The 24,731-nt window shown below is 40.6% G+C and overlaps 1 protein-coding gene, 1 non-coding gene and 1 pseudogene across 6 annotated transcripts in view; 1 reads left to right on the forward strand and 2 right to left on the reverse strand.

Annotated features, from left to right (window-relative positions):
* UCK2 (uridine-cytidine kinase 2) overlaps positions 1-24,731 on the forward strand; it is a 149,032-nt gene that overhangs the window by 20,983 nt on the left and 103,318 nt on the right. The gene's annotated exons all lie outside the window — the stretch shown is intronic.
* Positions 7,073-7,293, reverse strand: LOC143680294 (small integral membrane protein 15-like; annotated as a pseudogene).
* On the reverse strand, positions 19,802-19,872 carry TRNAN-GUU (transfer RNA asparagine (anticodon GUU)). The gene has a single exon. It is a non-coding gene; the product is annotated as a tRNA-Asn (tRNA).

Below are 24,731 nucleotides of genomic sequence, written 5' to 3' on the forward strand. Positions count from 1 at the left end.
TTATTTAGAGATCTTATTTTTGGTCTTCTCATTTTTCTCCTTGTGTTTTTCAGTTTTTGCCCCATTGGTTTGTACAAGCAATTGGAATCTTAGAAAGAATTGGTAAAAGTTAACTTGTAGAAGAAACATTGGGCTTTATTTATCCCGTGGGGAGATTGGAATAGCAATGGATGGCTGTTGGTTGTCAGCTTTTATGCTAGCTGCTCTTCTTGTCTTTATCCTCATAGGCTGATGTCATTTGTGGATAGAAAACTTTAATTACTTTCCCAAAATTACTTTCAAAATGAGCCCAATGTGGAAAATGGCAAATTGATGTGATTCCCAAAAATAAGTGAGAATATAGTAGAGAAGTTGAGACAGATTTTCTGAACGTGTGCTTAAAAAAAGAATTGAGGCAGATTCTCAGAGTTGGAATGTTCATGTTGATTTATTTTACTTAGTACAGTTTACTCACAGTCTTCAGGGGAAGGAAAAAATGGAAATTGTGGTTCTGTGGATCTCAAGTGTTTACCATTGGATTTGATTAGAGGCTAGTGGAGTGCTTCTGCTCTGAGAATCTGAACTGGTAGCCAAACATGGTCTTTGTTTATAGTACAAGGCAAAGTGTGGGTTCTGGATCTGAGACTGGTGGGGGAAATCTAGAACCAAGTCAGAGCTTCTAATCACAGAGGCTGCAGTTAATGTAATAGTTGTGAAGTGATTCTGGCAAGCCTCTGAAGTCTAGAGGGAAATGGAGGCAGGGCAGGGCCAAGGGGCTGGGGAGGTGGAGAGATAAGGAAGCCTTTACTTCTGTTCTTGTTTGCTAGCTGCTGGAATGCAATATACCAGAAATGGAATGTCTTTTTAAAGGGGGAATATAATAAATTGCTAGTTTGCAGTTCCAAGGCTGAGAAAATGTCCCAATTAAAACAAGTCTATAGAAATGTCCAATCTAAGGCATCCAGGGAAAGATACCTTTGTTCAAGAAGGCCAATGAAGTTCAGGGTTTTTCTCTCAAGTGGAAAGGCACATGGCAAACACAGGGTTTCTCTCTCATCTGGGAAGGCACAGGGTGAATATGACATCATCTGCTAGCTTTCTCTCCTGGCTTTCTGTTTCCTGAAGCTTCCTGGGAGGCATTTTCCTTATTCATCTCCAAAGGTCGCTGGCTGGTAGACTTTCTGCTATGTCGTTCTACCCTCTCCGAATGTCCTGTTTCTCCAAAATGCTTCTTCTTTTATAGGATTCCAGTAAAATAATCAAGACCCACCTAGAATGGGTAGAGACGGATCTCCACATAATCCAGTTTAACAACAACACTTGATTGAGTCACATCTCCAGGGAGATAATCTAATTAAAATTTCAAACATATAATGCTGAATAGGGATTAGAAGAAATGGCTGCCTTTACAAAATGGGATTAGGATTAAAACATGGCTTTTCTAGGGTACATATATCCTTTCAAACTGAAGTGGCCAGTGGTTGAGTACTAATTATAGTTTTATATTAAATGATAATATCCAGCACTGATAGCGAAACCTGAAATTTCTGCTTAAAACAGAGTTCTTTCCCCTCTTTGGATTTTTGGGGTAGCAGAGTTCTCTGGAGCACCTGTAAAAACTAGAACAGCTAATTTTAGATAAGGATAGCTTGTCTCTTGGAATGAATAGCAGTGGGTTTTCTTAAAGTCTTTTTTTCTTCCTTTACTCTTCTCTGTGTCGCATAACTCCTCCCATTTTCCATCCTGACCTTACCAGGTTTTGCTGAGTCATAAGCCTCTGTAACTTGGTAAGGTAGGTACTTCTGTGAAGTAGGTACATTTGGAGCACCCATTACTCAGATTTGGACTGGATTAACAGATAGGAGGTTTGGCTGGAGTGACCCAGAAGTAATATGCTGTAGTGAAAAGACCTTTTCTTACATGTAAAGTGAGGGGATTGGGATAGAATAGCCTTTAAAGTCTCTTTCCGATCACATAGTCTGAATCTTTGAAAAGCAAGTACAAGATTCTCTTCCCCCTGTTTTTTGTTTGTTTTTTGTATGCTGTATGGCAGGGGTCACATTTCATTCTTTTTCCATGTGAATATATTGTTACTGCAGCAACATTTGTTGAATTTTTATTTGTTTGTTTGCTTGATTTTTGGGAAGTGCATGTGTTGGGAAGGTTCTCCCTCATGGCAGGTGGGAATTCTCCCACAGTACTACCCTCGCACCACCTTTCCCCTGTTTTTTTCTGCCTCATTCTTTGAGGCAGAAGGAGTGAGAGAGGGGTGCAAAGATGGTTTTGTAATGACGGTTTCTCTTCAATGGCTTGTCTTTTTGTCTCTTAGTAGCACATGGGTTCTTATCTTCCCATTTTATTGGTTTCTTTTTGAACATAGTATGGTGACCTTAACCTGGCCCAGACACCTGCTGTGGTCCAGTGTAATTTAAACATTCTGATGGGCCCTCCTGTCAACTGGTGAGTGGTCACGGGAGAATAAAAATCATGCTGGTGAAGCTGCTGCTGTGGCTTTTGTCTTACTAAAAGGCAGACCTCTCGGGCCTGCTTGTAATCTTGTAAAGGCTCATAGGTCAGGGGGCCCATATATTAGCTCCATCAGATCCTGTTACCTTCCTTTGAGTATGTCATCTGTCCCAGTGGGGCCTTTCTCATAGGCTTGGGAAATGGGGAAGCCGGTTATCTCATTGTGCTTATTATGTGGGTAGGAAGGAAAAAGAATGGATGGGTATGTGGACAAACTGGGTGGGAGACGAATGGCATGGAAAGTGTTACCACAGCTGTCTGGAAATCCCTGGGATTCTGTATGTGATTAGTGAATGGTCCAGCACCTTCCATATATCAAAGGGAGGTCTTGGTCTTCAAGATTCTTGTTCCCAAACCTATCTCCTAGCCCTGGGCTCTGGTTTCTTTTCTTTCAAGTTGCCCTTTTTTCTTGTGAGTGATTTGTTATATGAATATCAGGGCCTGAATGCTGTGTCTTCATCGGGACCACGCAGCCATCTTCCAGCAGTTTCCCAAGTCCATATGGGGCACAGAGAACAGACCTTTGCAACTGGATACTGCTGGCAGGCTTCCAGGCCAGTGCCAGGAGGTGCCAGGAAGAGCTGGGAAGACCTGGCCCTACAGACCTTGTGTCTCTCCTGGACCCAGTCAAAGGCAGGAAGCAAGATTGTCTCTGTGATTTTAATGTCCTCCTGGATTTGACAAATAAAAGAACGATGTGTCCCTATTGCATTTTCCATCCTTAATTTGTCTGGCATATTTATGGGTTTTTTTATTTTTTTGCTTCATAAGAAATTAATAAGACATGCCAAATAAATCAAATACTTATTTTGTTAAAAGAAGGCCAAAGAGTAAGTCTGCCTGCTATATTCAGTGGGTTCTCTTTCATCCTCCTCCCCTTCTCTAACCAAATATTTACAGAAATTATCTTTATCCAAAAAGGAATGTCAGATATCAGAATTAAATTGCTCTCGCCTTACCTCCATGACTGCCTTCCTGTGTGTCATCCCTTAGTCAGAAGTCATCTCCTAGATACTGTTTCTTTTCTTCTCCACTTGTTCCTGTCCTTTGGAGCTAATTACCAGTGAAAATAATTGCAAGTGCTTGTTTGGAGGTCCTAGTATTACTGGGTTTGTGTACTGATGGTAGGGTAGAGTGTGTGCATTCTTCTCTCCACATGCCTAGTGGTGTCTCCCTTCTTGAGTCTTTCACAACTGGAGACAAGTGAGTTACTTCTTGGAAGCTCTTCAGTTGTCCCTGGTATAAGGCTCTGGAAAATGCTCAGGGCTATTGAAACGTCCAGTAGTGGGGCCAGCTGTATTTAGTTACTCGAATGTAAAGATCTCATCTTCCAAATTGTCTTTCTTGGCAGCTTTACATTTTTGCGTGCAGAAATTTCCCAGCCTTCTCTCCCAGAGCTGTGCAGTCAGTCTGAAAGTTGAAGTGCTATTCACATCTCCCTTGATTTTGGGGTTCAGTTCTGAGCAGCAGAATACCTACGGAGAGTTCCCGAGGGACAGAGAGGGTGGGCGTAATCAGGTAGCACCTGGCAGGGGACTCTGGACTGGCTTCACTCAGGCACCTTGTGGGGCTCGCGGGGCTGGATAGTGGCAGGGGGAATGAGAATGTCTGCGTGATCCCACACAGACTCTGCCTTCTGACCACTCCTGCCTGCTGTGTTAGCTCCTGTTACTGGATATCTGTCTGTTATTTAGCGGTGCCACCGCAGGGAGGGATGGAGAACAAATGGTGTCTGCTTCATGCATATTAACTTTCATTCCAGTGAAAGCAGACTTCGGTGTCTCTTGTTTACCTGTAGGATTTGACTGCTGCTCAAATATTGCAGAGAACTACCAGATAGCCTTGTAACCAACCCAAACTCATGTGCGGCCTTTTCATGAACTGTGCTCCCTTCCCCCAAGAGGTTGCTAACTCAGCCTCCTTTCTACAATTTTTAAAACTCATTTGAATCTCTTTAGATTAAAAAAAAAAATTTGTATTTGATTTTCCTTTGCTTATGTCCTGATTTTTGTTTGTTTTTTTTTATCTCATTGCTTCCCGCTGAAGGAGCTCACCTACCCTCTCCACTTAGCTCTTCGCTCACCATGTCTTTTCTAGTCGATAACTTCTTCCCTTATGTTCTTTCATCCAGCCTCAAACTCTTTTCCTTTATACTTCTGTTTTTCTTACAGATACCAAGACTTACTGAACCCTGCTTTGGGTGAACATAATTGAAGATTTAAAAACTTCCTGGGTTTGAAAACGTTTCTTTGTGAAAGTGGAACTGATAGTTCGCTAGGCTCTTTGCACATGTGGGCACTGAATATAGAAGGGGCAGTGTCTGTAAATTAGCTCATGGGATGGGGCAGGCGAAATGCCATTGTCACTTTATCAGCTTTAAACAGTAAGTAGTGCCGAATATCTGCCAGCCTATGTTTTTTTCCCCTCTCTGTTTTATACCGTCTTCTCCTGGAGGGATGGATACTTGAAAAATAACTGAAGTGGACCTTTATCTCTGGAATGACAGGAATTGGCAGGGTCCAAGGAGTGCTCTTCGGGACATCTCTCCAAAAGTATGAGTCCTTAATATGTGAGGGTTAGCTGTAACCTGTCATGCTTTCAACATGAGGGCCAAGCTCTATGTATTCATTCCATATACACCTATTCCTAGGCCCTGTGTGAATTTCCATTTATTTTGCGTTGAAGATGTCCCACAATAAGACACCTGTAGGAATAGATTCTGTTTTCCTTGCCATCGTGTTTTAGAACAGCTTAAGGCAGTTTGTCATATTTCGATAGGCAGAGAATCCACTGTGGTTGGAAGTAAAACTGCCTTTGCATCTAAATTCAGTCACTTCCAATTTTTGCATTTTCTCTTGCAAGCTGCTTCTGTCCTGTCTACCAGGACCCATGTGTCCTCTCTCAGCTGGAATTGCACATTCTAGGTTTTGCGGTGATGTCTGAACACGTGTAGATCAGTAGAGTATGTGCTGTTTGAATTTTCCTTTGGGCGACCTGCTGGAAATCGCTGTGCCTCAGACCGGTAGGAACCATGTAGGTGCAGATTATGGAGGATCCAGAAGTGCGGATGGGAGAGAGAACCTGTGTAGCATCAGTATGGCAGAGTCAGCTGGGTTAGGTGGAGACTTGGGACTCTGTTTGGGGTGGCTTGGAGCACTGGGAAGACTCGCAGAATAGAGAAGTTAGAATTCTCTGAATCTGTCTCAGCCTCTTTGTGCCCTGGTGCAAGTTGCCTAACCTCCGTGATTCTTTTTTTTCCTCTTTTTCAAAAATATCAAATTTATTTCAATATCTAGTTTCATTTTTGAATTAGAGTTAATGTTAACTATTTTGTTACTAAAAAAAAACTCATAAAAGTGGGAAAAACATTAATAAGCTATTAAAGACTGACCATGAAAAAAATTCTTGGGCCACACATTTACCAGTCATATTTAATAGTAATTTCTATTATACTACTTACTGAGAAATACTCTGTAGCTCTTTACTTCTAAATGTAACATTCTCATTTTGACATAATTTATGTTTTCAGCCCAGCTGCTATATCCAACAAAATCTTTCGACGCTTTTCTTACTACTTATGAAATATGATGTAACTATTCATCTTAAGAGTTTCTTAAAAGACACTTGAAATTTTAATTTTTACTTTAAAGTGATGAAAAAGTATAGGACATAACTACCACAAGTTAAACAAAAAAAATGGAGTAAAAAAACGAAAGTGGTATCTATATAACAAGGAATTACTGATAAGAATTTTAACTATTTTACATACTTAGCACAAGCAAATAAAAAGGTTCCAAGGAACTACAACGCTTGGCATTTGTGCTGCAAGCTTTAAATTATAATTTCATTCTGCTCCAAAAATCATCTGTAAGAAAATGGCTATGCCTGTAAATATAAAAATTATTATATCCAGCAGGTGGTATTTTACTGGTCAAGACGAGAATGCTTTATAAAATTAGGTTTAAAAATGCAGAATGTCTGATGATTATACCACCAGTATGAAGGCTAAAAATCAAATAAATTATACAGAAGATACATAAATGATTAACATTTTGCTCTTAGAAAATTAGAGAAGGTTATATTCCAAGAAATAAGCACTAATGACAAATATGTGCTTAATATATTGTGACTATTTTAAGCCCAAACATATTCATCAGAGGGGACAATTCTGACTTTCAGCTTTTTTGTCCAGAATAGGACCCCAATTTAACCTATTATTTTAATAGCGTTCATAATCTAAAGTCATTTTTTTCCTCCATAAAAATGATAGTTTTGTTCATTTTGTAGATAGGCTACAAAATGTCAAATGACTAAATCAGTTATTAAGGTTTTGTAGCATAATAAATGCTAATTTACCCCAATAACTGTCACAGATACCAACATACTGCTATACAAGCCTAAAAGTCAGTACTGAAGTCAAAACTAACATGATTCTTCCATATGGTCAGACTATATAATACTCTCTAATACTGTCATAAAATCCAAAGAAGAAACCTTAGTGAGTCCTTCCAGAGCTGCAGAAATTTCCAAATGATTTTTCTCTGGTTTCAGAGCCTGTTCATTTTCTTCAATCCCTTTTTAGTCGTTTGGCTTTTGCAATATTTTCTTGACGTTTCTGCTGCTTCTGCTCCTTTTCCCTGGCCTCATTCATCTTGGCCAATTTCCAGGACAGTACAGCACTTGCTAGGAACAGTGGAGTAAGGGCCAGAATCACTGCGGCAGGAAGCCCTGTGGGTCCTTTGCAGCCCATTCCACAACATACTCAGCCCAAACCTTGCTATCAAACATCTTTGTAGTGGTTTTAGGAAAATTTATGCTTGAGTTGTAATCTCTAAATTTGTCCCTGGATTATTAGAGAGCCAGCCAATCACAATTTCAGATGACCCTTGGTTGTCTTCTTAATTAGATCATACACTTCTGAGAGAAGGTTTAAATTGGATATGCAAAAAGCTCTCTCAAAAGATGCTACACCAGATCCATTCCTCGATCCTGAATTTTCTATACCTTCTTTCCCCTACCGGGGCCGCGTTCACCCAGATCCTCGGCCTGCACAGGCGCGACCCCCTTCAGGCCGCGGCAGGCGGAGGGTCCTCGGTAATCCGAGCACGGCCACGGCTGGCGCCCCCGACGCCGGGGCCGAGTCCGCTGGGCACGCGGGTAAAACCACCGCAGCGACCGCACACCAACCTCCAGCTCTTCGTGCGCCCAGCCCAGAGCCCAGACCCGCAACCTCCGTGATTCTTGATTGTTTCTAAAGGGAAGGGAATCTGCCCGACATACTTGTGAAAATAAAAATGTGAAACTATAAACAACTTTACCTTAATAAAATGTCTGTGTCCTCTAGAACAGGTGATATACAATTCAGGTGTTAAGTGAATTTTGCTTGCTTGTTGTCTTTTTATTTTAAATTTCTCTCTAAGCAACTGGTAATTTGATTAAAAAAAAATCTTTTACTTTTTTAACCACTCCACCCTTATTAGTTCAAGGTCTGAACTTCTTAATTGACATTCCTGCATATGTTTATCCTGCAACTGGCCAGGGAATAATGGTAATCTCTTAGGGTGCTTAGAATGCTTTCAGTAACTGAAGTTTTAGGAATTGCTACAGAATGATTATGCCAAACAGCTTGTGTTGAATCTGTTAGGAGGTGACCAATCTTCCTAACACTGCAGCTTTGAGTTTATTTAGTGAAGCCAGAAAGCTTTCATAGATAAATTAATTGGAAAACACTTCCAGAGGCAAATATCTCTCTTGGCAGCTGCAGATTTCAATTGGGACAAGTATTCAGAGCCTGCAAATGCAGGTTATGCATTAAATAACAACCGTCGTAGCCCTTGGGATTTTTCTTTTTACCTTCTGGTAGAGTGTAGAGACAGGTAAGACTCACAAGGCAGTTGTACGTGTGCATGTGGCTTCATTCATTTGAGGGGTTTGAGAAAGTGCTAACAGTATAAACTTATGTGTTAACTCAGGTGTTACTGAAGTCAACAACAATCTTGTATGGTAGATGGTATTATTCCCTCCCACACCCTTTAATGGATGGTAAAACTAAGGCTCAGAAAGAAGTGTCTTCCCTCAGCTAATATAACTAATAAATGGCATCATATAGCTGGTAAGTGGCATAACCAGTACTTGCATCTGTCTCTCTGAATCCTCGTTTCTTCTAGGCTGATCAAGGTCCGTGCAGCAGTAGACAGCCTGTGGTAGTGTGTACTACCTCAGTTATTAATTTGTTCAGCAATATTGAGTGCTTGCTGTATCCTTAGTACTTGGCATAGAAAGATGAGTGAAGCAAGAGAAGAAAACAGGTGACTGATAGAATCGATGACGGTGTAATTGAATAAGTGCCATGATGATGGAGTGTATGGGAATACCCATATGGGAAATATGACTGCCTTGAGTGGGGAGTTGGAGGAGGCAGACCAGAGGAGGTGATGACTGAGCTTGAATTCGAAGGATGAGCAGGAGTTTGCTAACCTAGAAAAGGGATGGGAGCGTGTACAGGGTAGCATTCCAGACAGAGCATTCTGCAGAAATGTGGACGTGTGAGGGCTCAGACAGAGGTGTGTGCTCTTGCCTGGTTCATGGCAGGAGGGAGACAGGAAGGGCAGTTTGTGGCCAGCCTGACAGCTCTCTGTGCCCAGCTGAGGCAGCTGATTGATGTCCCATAACCACTGTATGCCGTGTCCCTCACCTGCTGCTCCAGCTTCATCTGACTGTTATTCTCTCACCCCTCCTGTGCTTTCTTTCCCCTTTTTACCCCTCTTAGCTTTTTTTTTTTTTGTCTTATTTTGTCAGCCCTCACACGCGAAAGGGTTAGATGCTCTCACCAGACTTGATCTGTGTTCTAGGAGAAATGTCCTTGTGTCTCATCTGTTGGAGGGATTGAAAAAATGGTAAAGGGATTTTGAAGAACTTGGGATCTAGAATTAGCACTCCGAGAAGGTAGAGAGTGAGCATGGCGGGTAGTATGGCTGGAGATAAGTTTGTTGCATTCAGGTTATTTATTATAAAAACTCATGAATTAAGGGTGTAAGGTAGCACTCAGTGTTTAAAAGTGTTCTAGTCACTGTGCACGGTGCAGAGATTTGATAGCCCATTCGTTTACTTCTTATAAAATTATAGGGAGAGAGTGGCGGCTCAGGAGTTTAAGTAACCTCCCCAGGGTTGCTCAATTAATAAAAGGATGGAAGCGATTCACAGGTGTGTCTTTCTGTGCTCTGTGCCTACAGCATGTGTAGGTGGAGCTGTTAGTACATCCCTGGGTGCCACGGTGCCTGTGGCTCCCAATCTGATTCCTTGGCAGCTTTGCCTACATTAGCATGATTTGCTGACAGATGAACAAGCAAGCAGCCAGCTGCTCTGATAGGCCTGGGAACTTGTCTGTGGAGAGAGTGGTCAAGTTCAGGAAGGTTATATTAGGTCTTACAGCAGAATGTCTGGACATGTCCCAGAATCAGCTGAGCCAGCAGCACACAAGTCATATCCCATTCTGTGGAGTTTAAAAGTGGCCCTTGAGTACACTCCCTGCCCGGGACTCATATCTCAGCCCAAGAGAGGCCCAGTTGGAAGAGGTAAAGTTTCAGCGTCTTTGGCACCTACACCATAGGAACTTGCCCTTCCATTTATTTCTCATTTCCAAGAAGAGGTTCACGATGGCTGGGCTGAGGACCACAAGGCAAGGCTGTGTGGGACTAGCCAGGCATTCCAGCTGGGTTCAAAGCTGTTTTATATGTTCATCATTCTGAGGCCAGCAGGGATTGTTTTGGTAGCAACACGAGTTTTGAAAGGGCTGGGTAAACTATGAATAAGATTCTTTGGACTGGCATCTGTTGGATAAATCCTCTGTGGGATGGGTCCTCTGCCAGAATTGGTTTATGTTACTACAACATGTTTAATAACCTTGTGTATCGAGGAATGAAACAGATAAGACAGTTCACTGCATTGCAACATTTATTACACAGGGATTTGAGTGCTGTCGTTAAATCTACATAACAAGGCCACGTTTTCCATGTGTACTTTGAACTTGGATCTGAGTGGGAACCATCCTCCCACCTTCCCTTGCTGAGGAGGCTGTTGGCAACCTGAGAGTGGAGTTTGGTGCTGGTTGCTAATGCTACCCCTGAATTTTTTGGGTTTCTAGAGAAGAAGCCCCTCTAATCCAGAGCCATTCTCTTCCTCCTGTGTTGAAGACTCCGTTTGCCACTCTACCCTCATTTTTGGTGGCTGTCTGAATTGGTTAATTTAAGTTAGACCTCTGATGTGGTCTCCTTCTGACTCTCCTTGTTAGTATATTCCAGCTCTCAGTGAAGTGTCATTCTGCCATCTGTGAACGTGTCCCCGAACCTTCCCCTGCATTTGTATCTCAGTAGTACCCCTTCAACAAGATCAGTTGGATTAGAAATGAAAGTTGCTTCCCAACTTCAATCCAGGTAGAGGCTTCATGCCTTTTCTTGAACACTCCTGCCCTCTGTCTTGCCCATAGTCCCCCCCCCACCCCGTTCCACTGCAGTGTCCTCTGCTCATCCTCCAGTCTTCCTGTGGGTGACCAGTCCTTCCTCTTGGAGTTGCTACTTGGGGCCAGGACCTCAGTGTTCATTACTCACAGCTTCCAAACAGGTTCAAATCACCGTCATCTTTTGCTGCAACTGTTACAGACATTTCCTCTCCCACAGAATGCCTGGACTTTGATCCACACCCTGCCCCTGCCTTAACTCCCTGCATTGCCCTAGTTGATTTCTGTTGCACTGCATGCAGGTCAGGTTTGACATGTTCCTGCTCTGTCCTACTGTCTGTTTTCAGGCAGTGTTGACCACATATCTCTGCTTCCCCTTCATCATCAACTTCCCAATTGTTTCTTTTTATCCATGTTTGCCTCCCTCCTCCTTCAGGAATGTTTCTCAGGTCACATACCACCACCGTTTTGAATTGCCTTTTTTCCCTTGCTGCTTTCCACTGTTGATACTAGGAAACTATGACCATAGGACTCTAGCTCACCTCTTTGCAATTATGCATGACATTTATGCAAATTAAATTCTAAACTTATCTAATACTAATACTCAATTGTTTACTCCCTTGTTCCTTATTTCTGTTCATATCCTTGAGGCTGTGATGATAAACCCAAGAATGTAAAGACTGTACCTGCCTGCATAATTTGCCTCAAATGCCTAATATTTTACCAGTCATAAGTAGGTGCTTGAAACGGGTTTGGGTGGGGGTGGAGAGAAAGAAAGAAACTTGTCAATTTGTATTTTAACAGTAGTAAATACTAATTAGGCATCTGTAAGGTAGGTACCCCCACCTGTCCCTCTTAGAGGTGAAGGACTGATGCTGAAGGAAGTTACCCACCTTGTTCAAGGCCACATAGCTAAGTGTCCACATCTGAATTCAAATACAGATCTGTGTGACTCAGATCTTTTTTCCTCTTCTCTCTGGGCAATCTACCTCTAGGGAAATAGATTTCAATTTCATGATACCATTTGCATAATTTCAATACATTATCATTTTCATTAAACTGACAGTTATTGGGTAGTCCTTGGGAGATAAAAAGAGTTCTGATGGAGACCCACCTCATTTTTTTCCCTTTAGTGATTCCTTGCTTATTGAGGAAAATCCTTAGTTCTCTTATCACCCCTGTAGAAATCTTTACTAAGTACTTGGCTGAGCACATTGAAGCCACAGTTTGCCCTCATCTTTGCTCACGTTCATGGTCTTAGTCTCTGTTTTCCCATCTCTTTTGAATGAGGTCATGTTAAATCTCTGAAGGGAATCCCTTCACCTGCCCTCTGGAGAGTCTCTTCTTGCTGTGAAGTTGCCTTTCCTAAGGCACCCGGCTCTGGCAGTGCTGCATCCATGATCAGAAAACATCCAGAGGACTGAATGAAGTCCATCCAGCTTGTCACCGGCCAGTCTTAACATATGAGTTCCTAGCAAATCGAGGTAACTGCCTGGAACCTCAAGTTAACAGTGTTTCAGGCAGCCCCTTTTAAATATCAACATTGGAGATACTCAGTTTTAGAGAGAAATTATTGAAAAGTCTTCTGAGCACACCTTTGTTTACTTAAGGAGCAGTTAGTGAATGAAACCACTGTGGTCTTATGTTAGCTTGTTTAACTTCCTTAAAAGCACAGACCAGGTGTCTTCCGTCTGATGGCAGTGAATCTGCCTCCGCTGATTTTTCAGCCAGCCTGGTGGGGTCTGGTTTCAGCTTTTGGGTCATATGTCCTTGCTGAGTGACCTTGATCAGACACTTAAACCATTAATGCTCTCTTGAAGTGGGAATAAAAAAGTGCCCCATGCAGAAGCACTCAACAAATGTTAGCTCCTTCCCTTTTATTCCCCCTTGTACAGTTTTTGAAATCTGGAAGAGAAACTTGTTACTCTTGCATGTGTTGTAGAAAAAGCAAAGCTCTATTTAAATCAGGGTTTTGGATGGTGGGTGGCTACTTAGAGATCCCTTTTACTGTCTGAGTCTCAGCTGTCCCCACCCAGATCGAGACCCTGGGAAACGCGATTATGTGTGAGCCTGTTGGAACAGAGAAAAATGAACAGAAGATGTCCTTCTGTTGTCCCAGTGTTTTTCTGGACAACAGGGAGCACTATTGTCCCAGTCCTAGGGGCCCAGGTGTGCTATAGATCTGCTTTGTAGTTGACCGTTAGGAATTTATGCACATGAGGACTCATCTCTGGGGGCACAGAAAATTAGTAGGGCAGAGAGGGTTAGAATAGAGAATTGGAGGGGGTGGGCAGGTTGTATGTTGGAGAACAAGGCACCTGAGCTGTTTTCTGTGAATGGCATGAAGAAAAAAGGTTCAGAAACAGGCATTTCTATATCCTTAAGCACCAGCATTTACTCAATTACACTGGTGTTCTTTTGCTTACAATTTAAAATTTCAGGAGCATTGTTTTCTCTTTTCAAAACATTTCTTCGCAGTCTGGGTAAAATTGGCATTGGAAGCTATCCTGGGAACCTCATCCTCACTCATTTCTTAGAGGATAATGTGTTCCCAGTTTTGCATAGCCAGGGAACTTTTGGATAGCAATGTGTTTGCAAGTTGGGGACTGCCTGCAGGGTATTCAGAAAAAAAGGAACATTCTTTTCAAGCCAGGGCCTTCTGTGAGTTAGGGAGAGTCGTTGTTGGAACCAGATGCATGCTTAAAATTAATTTTGGATTTGCCCTTAGTACAGTAGAGCCTGAATAAGATTGTTTGGAGTATTTAAAACATGTGGAATGTTAGTAGTAGAGTCATAGAGATCATCTAGTGACCCTAATTGCTGGTTTGTGATGATGGCTTTGAAAGTTTAAATAGAAAGAATATATGATATCATATATTCATCATCAGTACTTTATTATTTATTATATATGGCAGCCATCTTTTTCTTAATAGTTTCTGCCTTATTTTCCAACAACCAGGTTTGTGACTCCGTATTTCAGAGTCCTGGATTTGCCACCTGTTTGCACCTTCTTTGGCTTTTGTAGTAGTCAGACTTAGTCTTACTTAGTCTTAACTTGTCTTAATGATAATGGATTTTAAACATTACTAGAATGCACAGCTTTCCTTTTAGCAGCTATTTTTAAGGACCATAAGTAAGACTGATTTGATATTTCAGGAATGAATGGCCATCTCGTGTGTGTAGTGTTTAGAATTGTACCTGTTACTGTCGAATCCTTATTATCAGGTATATATTAAATAATTAGAGTGGTATAGAGAAGAAAACAAAATGATTCATACTTCTGTCACCCGGATATAACCATTGTTAACGCTGACATTTGTCTAAATTTCTTTATATATAGGAGTCTATGGAACTTTTGTTTTTGGACAAAGTTGGGATAGTATGTATAGTTTTGTGTTCTTGCTTTTCTCATTTAATGTTTCCTGAGCATTTTCCCATATTACAAAATATTCTTTGCAAACATGACTTCTGGTAATTGTATAACGTTACCTTGTATGTGCGATGTACCAAGGTTTATTTAATTTCTCCTTCCTTCACCAAGTTGTTGACTTATGTAAATTGTTTTCAACTTTTTTTGCAATGGTGGAAAAAATACTCAGAAGTACATGCTATGCTCCTCTTTATTTATTTCCTTAGGACAGACTCCTAGAAGTGGAATAATTGGTTAAAAGGATGAACATTTTTCATACACTTGCCAAACTGGTGGGCAAAATTTTTGGTGCTTTATGTTGGCAGTGCTGTGAGTTGTTTCCCAGGACATCTGTGTCCCAGGTTTAGCCAGCACGTGTGCATTGCTGGGGAGATAGTGTTGTGTGGGTCCCCCAGTAGAACTGGCGAATGCGAGAGCTGCAGTAGAAAAACTGTCATTCTCAGTGTCCTCTTTTGCTCTTGCCTTTTTTTCTCCCTTTTTATCCTTTGGGACAACTGGTGTTCTTTCTTACTCAGCCTTCTTAATATTTTACTTGGGAATATCATCTGTATTATACTTGTTCTCTTTACTCTCACAAAAAAAAAGAGCCACTGACAGGCAGTCCGTTCCATTTCAGTAGGAAGCTCTTCAAAGTATATGCCATGAAAACACAGTAAAGGGGGATCTGAAATGATGTAGCCAAGTTCCTTGATGACAGAGCTTGGTTGGGGGAGAGGGAAGATTGGTGCTTCACCAGGTTAACCACAGCCGTAATGACTTAAGGACAACACTCAGTTAACCAGTCTCCCTCCATCAAGAGTGATAGAACTCACTCCAGGCTCCTTGATTCTATAAGGAAGTGAGACCAAGCGTAATTGCCCACTGCTCACTTTGCAGAAAGACCTAATTCTCCTTCACTAACCTGGCTTTGTTAAGTTTTTAGTGCACCGAAAGGCTCCTGGAAACGGAGTAGTAGGCCTGTATGGGGAATAGGGACAGAAAGAAAAGGAGTAGGGAGCAGAGGTGTACCATCAGGGAGCATTCTTTCAAGTCTTACTAGAAGAGGAAGTTAACTCAGGGATATGGAGAATATGCTATGCTTTGAACATATACCAGGAAGTAACTCTTAAGAGCCTGGCTTGAAATCGGTGATTAGTAATGCAAGCTATTGATTCTTTAAAGTATTTATTAATGAGTGAATTGAGTTCTATAACTGACATGCAGAGGGTTATATGACAAGGTCTCTTTCCCCCAAGGATCTTGATTTCAGTTGCTACTTGAAACAGTCTGAACCTGGAAGGCATCGACCTGAGAAGTATCACTTAGGTTCAGTACACTTTTATTTGAGGGCTTGGCACTGGGCTAGGTATACAAAGATAGATAATAGAGAATTCCTGCCCTTGAGATTATGGGATTTAGTGGTGGAGAGGGAAGCAATAACATAAGTAGACACTTTTAATAAAGTATGGAAGGAGATGTTCAGCTGTACTCCTCACTCAAGAGTTATTGAGCCACAGTCTCTGGCAAGAAGGGTTCTGCTTGAAAGATGCAGAAAAAAGAGATTCAAGCCTTCACTCCGGTATGGGCAAACTGCACATTGCAGGAAGCTGTATTGAAGGGACCTTCTGTGTACTGTTTCATAGAAATCTGCTAGCACCTTTTCATGTGAGATAGGGAAAGAAAAAGGGATTATCGAGATGGAATTAGAAACCCATGGTATTTGATGGGTTTCATGATTTCCTGTCTCCAAATTATATATATATATGTGTGTGTGTGTGTATAGTTGTTACTGTTATTATTTGGTTGAAGACCTGTTTGGGCTGAAATTCCCCATTTCTCTTTGTTGTTGATTCTTATTTTTTAGTCAAGGTATGCAGAAACATGGTTTTACACTCTTAACAGATCATCGCTTGCATGGGGTGGAAAATGAGCCTGTGCTTTAAAGAAAAATAGCTTTAAAAATGGCCTTCCTCTATGACATGCTCCAAACTTGCTGGGTTCTGCTCTTAAAATTAGTACCACGGGGTGGGCCACGGTGGCTCAGCAGGTGAGAATGCTTGCCTGCCCGAGGACCCGGGTTCGATTCCCGGTGCCTGCCCATGTAAAAAAAATAATAATAATAAAATAAAAATAAAATTAATACCACGAAGCCTGATCATCCCTTAGGGTGTGTGCAGCTGCAGACCAGAAGGTTGAAAGCGGATCCTGTCTCTCTTTCCTGATGAATTCGAGAGAGACACAGCTGCAAGTTTTTTGAAGCTTTTTGTATGTGCACAGGAAGTTTCTTACCACCCACTCCTTAGATCTCATTTCCTTTCAGTTCTCCCCGGGTGCCTGGTCTGTCATTTCAGGGCTCAGAGAGCTGCTGGATTGGTGCCCTCTTGTGGTCCTCCTCTGATCTGGTTGCGATCTTGGGAATTTGAGGCAAAGAAAGAGGACCATAGGGGAAAGAAGGCATGAAAGTAAGTAGAAAACATAGGGGGAATTATTAAAAATCTCTGTAGGAAGTCCTTCCTAAATATAAGTGATACAACAGCATTAGGAGGTTATTAACTAGTTTATAAGACATTTTCCTCAGGAAGCATCATTTTAAAGTAAAAAAACAGTTAACTGGAAAGAATATTTGTGACACATAAGCGAAAGGGCTTGTTTTCTTTTGTAAATCAGTAAGGAATAGAAGACCAATACTCAACAGAGAAGTAGGGAAAGGATATCACTGACTGATTTCAGAAAAAGAAAAACAGTCTCTTCTAAGCATATAAAAGATGTTTATCCTCACTTAAAAAAAAGACAAATTAAACAGGCCATAAAGTAAGATATCCTTTAGGATATGGGGAAACAAGCTAACTTTTGAACTACCTTGTAAAAGATAAGAAAAATGAGATATCTATGAAGGACACAGTAAATGGTAAGAAGTAAAAAATAGATTGAAAACAAAAACCAAAACAAAACAGGGTGAGGACCACACACAAAAATACACGTAGAATTTCATCTTGGGTTTCAGAGTACCAAGATTTAAATTTAACAATCGAGCGTGGAAAAAATCATAGAGTTCTGAGAGGACAAAAAAAAAGGAAAATTTATTAACATCTTAAAATAAGTCAGCGATGTGATTGAACAGACCCCATCTCAGTGGGGAAATGGAAGGAACAGTGATGACAGCCACCTTGGAAACAAGCTACCATATATGCATAGAAAGATGAATGGGGAAATGTTTGCCAAATTTCCAACGCATTTATCTCTGGGAATAGGACCTAACTAAATGTTTCTTTGTTTTACTTATCTGTACATTGTTTTACAGTTATTTTATGCATCACTATTTATAAGGAGAAAAAAAATAATTCTCCCTCCCTGCCTAAAATCTCCTGCTTCACATTTCAGATCAAATGCTGCCCCTCTGTGTTGCTCTCTATAGTACCTCAACCTCCCATGATTTTAGCTCCTGCCTTGTGTCTCTCTTCCCCAAATCGCTCCACTCCTGCCTTTAATTGTTGGCAATTTCTGTGTGATTTCCTCTACTGTAGACCTTATCTTTACCGATAACTGCCATTCCTCTATAACCTCCATTTTCATGCATTCCATTCTCGGAGCATGTCTCCTTTCAGTTTTTCCTGTTTGCTTCTCTCTAGTATCTTTATTAGAAAAAAGAAAACGATAGGAGTGTGTGTGTGTGGGGGGGGGGCAGTATAAAATCTTTGTTACTTTCTGCATTCTTCAGCAGTGGTTTTCAATTCTCCAGTGCTTAAGCATCACCAAAGTCCATTGTTTAAAATGCAGTTTCCTGGGCCCCCGTCTGCTTCTTGAGGAAATGCTTTCTGACTTGATTATATGTAGAAAGATCTTATTTTGCGTAAAATTTCCTTTTCTCCCCACCGCAGTTGTTTAATGGAGAAGTCCTAGCCAGGTGCCAAATGGCATGGCGGTTGCTTGGTAGAAGTGGCATTAGAGGAGAGGGTTCTTGCTTTAAGAGGTACTGTCACCTGCCCAGGTATTTTCTCAAGTGGCTGTAGCAGGAACATTTAATATGAGGGAGTGGGTGCTAATTCTTTCCTGGAACAAAAGATACAATCACTGGTGTGCTATTTTCACTGCGTAGTATGGTTCAGTGATGTGATGTAGTTTGGTACAGTTAGTAGTGAAAAAAAAAAAAAGAATGGCCATGAATCATGACTTTTCCAAGTGAGTCATAAGAAAAACCTTCCAATGGACTGTTCACAGAAGATTGGTCTGAATGAAACTTTAGGGGGTCTTAGAAGAATCATTTTTATTGAACATCTATTCTGTGCTAGGTACTGTCTTAAACATGTTGCCCCATTAAAACATACAGCACCCCTGTGGAATGATGATTATAATCCACAGTTTACAAGGAAGAGACCACTGTTATTAAGAGGTTGAATTGCCTGAGATGTATCTCAGATATGGAAGAGTCAGGAGTCAAGCTAGGTCTTGTTCTCCCAGCCTGATTCCAAAGGACCCATATTTAACCTTTTTGTTATGTAGGTAGTTTTTATCCATCTTGATTGTTTCTGTTCACCTTGATTTTGTTTTCCATCCGTCTTGTCAAGAGGTTTATTGGACATTTGTAACAAAATTAAAAAGCTCTGTTACATCACACTTTGACATAGCTGCAGCCTAATAACTGCTATGAATTTTCAAGAACCTAAGGCAGCAGCTTCTCAGTCACCAAGGAAAGAGTAGATTAAATCCAATGCTCAGTATAGTTTTATTTATTTATTTTTTAAATTTTTATTTTTTGGGTGCATGGGCCAGGAATGTAGTTTTATTTTTAAACACAATTGAAGCCTCTAAAAATGGTTGAGTCTGCTTAGCAGGTGTGGTCATTTCACCAGGATATTTGATGAAGTGGACGCAGCTATGTACCTGTTAGCAGCAGTTTACTATTAGAGCAAACAAGCAAACAAAACAGGAAAAATACTGCAGGAAAACATATAAAATGAAATGATATGTATTTATGGTATATGTCCTTTGGAAGGAGAAAAATGTGTATGTAGGAGTATGCATAAATAGAAGTTGAAGAAAGTGATCCCATTCTCTGTGATCAAAAAAAAAATTTTTGAACCCACCCATTAAAAATGCCAGCTGTATTAATTTCCTAGGGTTGTTCTAACAGATCACCACAAAAGTGATAACTTAAAACAACAGAAATTTATGCTCTTACAGTTCTGGAGGCCAGAAGTCTGAAATCCAGATAATGTCAGGGTTGGTTCCTGTAGGAGGCTCTGAGGGAAAATCTGTTCCATGCCTCTCTCCTACCTTCTGGTGGTTCTACAATCGTTGCCATTCCTTGGCTCTTAGGTATATCAATACTACAACCCCTAGCAGCTCTGTCTTCTCATGGCTTTCCCCCTTTTTCCCTTTTTATGTCTCTTAAAAAGACGCTTGTCATTGGTTTATCTATTTATTTTTTTGGATGCATGGGCCGGGAATCGAACCCAGGTCTCCCGCACAACAGGCGAGCACTCTACCACTGAGCCACCCATGCGCCACTTGTCATTGGTTTTAGGACTCACCCTAATTGTGGGTGGTCTTCATCTTGAGCTCCTCACCTTAATTGTATCTGCAAAGACCTTTATTCCAAATAGGTTACATTTTGAGTTTCTGGGAGTTAGCGCATGGGCATATCTTTTTGGGGGCCACAGTTCAACCCACTGCAGCCCATCCACTGGCCCCCAAAAGTTCATGTCTGACCCACGTGCAAAATTCACCCCCTCCCAATTAATGATTAATTCATAATGCTTTTGTGAGGAAAAAAGAATTATGAAAGATGAGAGGCTGAATGTCCAGAATAGATGTAAAAGAGAAAGCCCAAATAGCAGAAGATGGAGGGATGGTCATTAATCCTTTTTAAAAATTGAACTTGAAATAATTGTAGAGTCACATGCATCTCTAAGAAATTAGAGAATCCATTTTGCCCTTCACGCAGTTTCCCCCAATGTTAACAAAACTAGAGGATAAGTTCACAACCAGGATGTTGATGTTAATAAGAGATAGTGAAGATACAGAACATTTCCATCACCACAGGGTCCCTCCTGCCCTTTGATAGCCACTTCCATCTCTTTCCTTCACCACCATCCCCTCTTACCCCTAACCGTTGTCAATTGTCAGTCTGTTCTCCATTTCTATAATTTTGTTATTTCTAGAATGTTATGGTTATGGAATCATAGCATGTTATCTTTTGGAACTGGCTTTTATTGCTTGGCAGAATTGGTTGGCGATTCATCCAGGTTGTTGTATGGAACAGCTCCTTTTGATTGCTGAGCAGTGTTCCTTCCTATGGACATACCAGTTTGTATTCACTCCTTGAAGCACATTTGGATGGTTTCCCATTTGGGGCTTTTATGAATAAAGCTGCTGTGAAATAAGGGTCCAGGTGTTCGTGTGAACATCAGTTTTCATTTCTCTTGAGATAAATGCCCAAGAGTACATTGCTGAGTTGAGTGGTAGTTGCATATTTATTTTTCCAAGAAACTGTTAATATTCCCACCAACAGCGTATGAGCAGTCCGGTTTCTCTACCGTGCCTTTGGCATTTTGGTGTTGTCCTTATTTTTTATTTTAGCTGCTCTGATCTGTTTGTAGTTCTCCTTGTGGTTTTAATGTCCATTTCCCTAATGGCTAATGATGTCAAACATCTTTTGTGTGTTTATTTGCCATCTGTTCATGTCTTTCTTTTTCCTGTTTTTTTACTGTTGAGTTTTGAGAATTCTTTATCTTTTTTGGGGGGGGTGGGGGGTGCATGGTCCGGTAATCAAACCGGTGTCTCCCACATGAAAGACAGGCATTCTAACCACTGAACTACCCATGTACCCTTTTTGTCTATTTTATATACAAGGTTTGCAAATATTTTCTCCCAACCTGTAGCTTGTCTTCTCATCCTCTTAACAGGGCTTCATAGAACAAATTTTAATTTTGATGGAGTGTGGTTTATCAACTTTTCCTTTATGGATCATGTTTTTGGTGTCAAGTTTAAAAACTCTTTACATAGCCTTAGAGCCTGAAGACTTTCTCCCATGTGTTTTTTCCCATTAAGCCTTAGTTTCACATTTTACATTTAAATCCATGATTCATTTTGAATTATTTTTATATCAAATATGAGATTTAGGTCAAGGCTTACTTCTTTTACCTGTTGGGCATATTTGTTTGGGTCATAAATCAAAGTTTGTATCTGCTGATAGATGTATTAGTGTCACAAATTAGTAAAAGAAAACCATTATTTGAAGGTATATTTGCCACCCCACCCCCAAGATTCAATTAGCCCGAATGCTATATGATGGCATCCACTGTGGTAAACTCATGAGCCTGTATATAGTAACGCGGTCTGTGTGAAGGCCACTTTGAGAGTTCTTTTTTTCTTTCTTTGACATGGGCAGGCTCTGGGAATCAAACCTTGGTCTCCAGCATGTCAGGCAAGAATTCTGACACTCAGCCACCATTGCATTGCCCCACTTTGAGAGTTCTTTTATTTATTTTTTATCTTTTGATTCCGGAAGGAGTTTTGAGGCCTAGGAGGTGATAGGAATGATAAATTCGGCAAAATCTAGAAGGAAACACTTAAGGAAATTGAGACTGCTAACAGAAGGTTCAACCCCACTGTCTTCAAATGCTATGAGGAATACCTAATAAATTGAGTTTTCAAACATAGAAGAAACTCTCAAAAAGAAGTGGAAGTAGCCACTTGGCACATCCTTTTGGTTTCCTTCCCTTCTGCTCTATAGCTGGGCACTAGACATGGTGTTGGAGATCTAAAGAAGACATTTAAAAAAAGATCTTTGCTAACCACATATTATTCTCTCCCCATGATTTATTTTGATTTATAGATATTATTTCTGTATTATGTATATTGCATTTATATTTTGTATATTTATATTGTTTTATCTTACTAATATTTTCATTAATATACTTTATTTTTAGGGCAGTTTTAGGTTTACAGAATAATTGCTCAGAGTATAGATAGACTTCCCATATACAAGTCGTGGCACATAGGAAGCCTGCATTAGCCAAGGACAAAGGTCAAGAAAGAAAACAGTCTCCCCAGAGGGGGAAGAATGTAACCACGGATCTAAAACAATATTATTGTATTTTAGTCTTAAACACTAAGACTATGTTAGTCAAACATCAGGATTTAGGCTGCTTTAATGGTTAGACTAGAGACCTGATGTCCTCATACTACACGGAATGTCTTTGTTGTGAAATCATTTATTATTCCATGTGCTCCCCCATCCCTTTCAGGGTTCTGAACGTCCGGACGGCTGCCAGCAGAGAACTTCTGTTCAAAGGCCTGATAAACCTATGTCTGCTTCTGTGCCTGGTGTGTGTTTTGGTCTTGCAGCAGCCCAGCCCATGATCTGTATGTTCAGTCTACAACAGATCACTTGTGCTGCTGAATTACTTCCCACCCATCCAATTTTCCCTGTAATTGACATCTTGCCTTATCAGTACATTTGTTACCATAGACAAACCAATACTGATACAATGTTATTAACTAACACTTGCTTACATTAGGGTTCACTGTGTCATACAATTCTGTTGGTTTCTACAAGTGACAAATGCATAATGTCACATATGCACCATTTGTAGTATGGGACAGAATAGTTTCAACTGGCCTAAAAAGCCCCATGTACTCCACTCCCAAGCCCAAGGCAGCACTGATATTTGTACTGGGTCCACAGTTTTGCCTTTTCCAGAATGTCTCATAGTTGGAATCATACGCCAGATCCCTTTGCAGACTGGCTTTTTTTTTAATTGGCAACATACATTTTTTTTGGGGGGGGTGGACTTGATAGGTCATTTCTTTTGATTGCTGAATAATACTCCATTGTATAGTTGTCCCATTGTTTGGCCATTCACCTATTGAAAGACATCTTGTTTTTTTCCCTAGTTTTTGGTGATTATGAATAAAGCTGCTATAAAATACAAGCATTTGTATGTAGGTTTTGTGTGAACTTAAGTTTTCAGCTTATTTGGGTAGATTTCTAGGACTGCGATTGCTGGGTTGTGTGGTGAGTGTGTGTTTAGTTTTGTAAGAAACTGCCAGTCACCTGTACCAGAAGAAAAGTGGCTTGACCATTTTGCATTCCCAGCAATGAGTGAGAAGTTCCTGTGACTCCATTTTCTTGCTAGTGTGGCCTGGTATGCAGGAGCCTCTCATATGTAGTTTTGATTTGCAGTTCCCCCCTAGTGACGTAATTTTGAACATTTCCTCATGGGCTTGTTTGCCATCTGTATATCTTTCTTAGTGAAGTGTCTGGTCCTATTTTTTGCCCCTTTTAAAATTGGATTGTTTATTTTTCTGTTCTTGAGTTTTAATGTACTTTGGATACAAGTCCAAGTTTTACAGATCATTTGTTCTAGTTTGTGCCTTGTAACCAGATATTCTTCTGATAGCAAATCATTTTTTTCCAACATTTTTTTATTGTGAAATATACAAAAAAAAGCAATAAATTTCGAAGTACATTTTAACAAGTGCAGAACAGATTTCAAAGTTTGGTATAGATTACAGTTTCCTAATTTCATGTTTTTTCCTTCTAGCTGTTCTAAGACACTGAAGACTAAAAGAAATATCAGTATAATGATTCCGTAGTCATACTCATTTGTTAAATCCTATCTTCTCTGTTATAACTCCTCCTTCTCCAGCAAAACTTTTTGGTAACTATTTATTCTGACTTCTCGTTTTCCATAGTTTGGATGAGGATTATTGGAAGAGGAAGAGTTAACTAAAATATACTTTGTGAAATAAAGCACTGTTGTGCTATTAAGTCCACATGGAATGTTTACTGGTATGTGTCCTTCAGTTTAGAAAGATTCAGCAGAGGCTCCACCTGGCACATCATGCTGTTCTTTTTTTTTAAATTCATTTTTAAAAAATGGGGAAATGTTAACTTTTTGTGTCTCTTACCCAGAACAACTTCGAGTCATTGACTGTTATTTATGTAATAGGCCGATCAGCCTTGCTCAGAAGCCAAGCTGTAGAGTTGGGTTAGTTTGGTGTGCTGGGCTCCCCTTCCCAGGATGCCCTCTCCCTCACTCTCAGGGGAGGGGAAACAGGTCCAAACTCACACTTGCGTTTCCTCCAGCGGGCCTCCTTTTCCTTTCTGCTTTACAGAGAGGGGTTCATAAGCAGCAAATTTCCAAAGCCAGCAATAAGCCTGGATTTACTCCATTTTGGGTGTGTGCGTGGGCACACACCCTATGGAAATATAAGGAAGTGTCCACAAATTCCATCTTCAGCCTCAGAATCAGCAAGAGGAGGATGAGATTAAACATTGTTTTATAAGGATTTGAACTCAGTTGTAAGGCCTATGTCTTCATTTAAATTCCAAGTGCTGTCCTATCTTGAGGTTCT

The sequence above is a fragment of the Tamandua tetradactyla genome, chromosome 4 (assembly GCF_023851605.1).
Source record: "Tamandua tetradactyla isolate mTamTet1 chromosome 4, mTamTet1.pri, whole genome shotgun sequence".
Classification (NCBI taxonomy): Eukaryota; Metazoa; Chordata; class Mammalia; order Pilosa; family Myrmecophagidae; genus Tamandua; species Tamandua tetradactyla.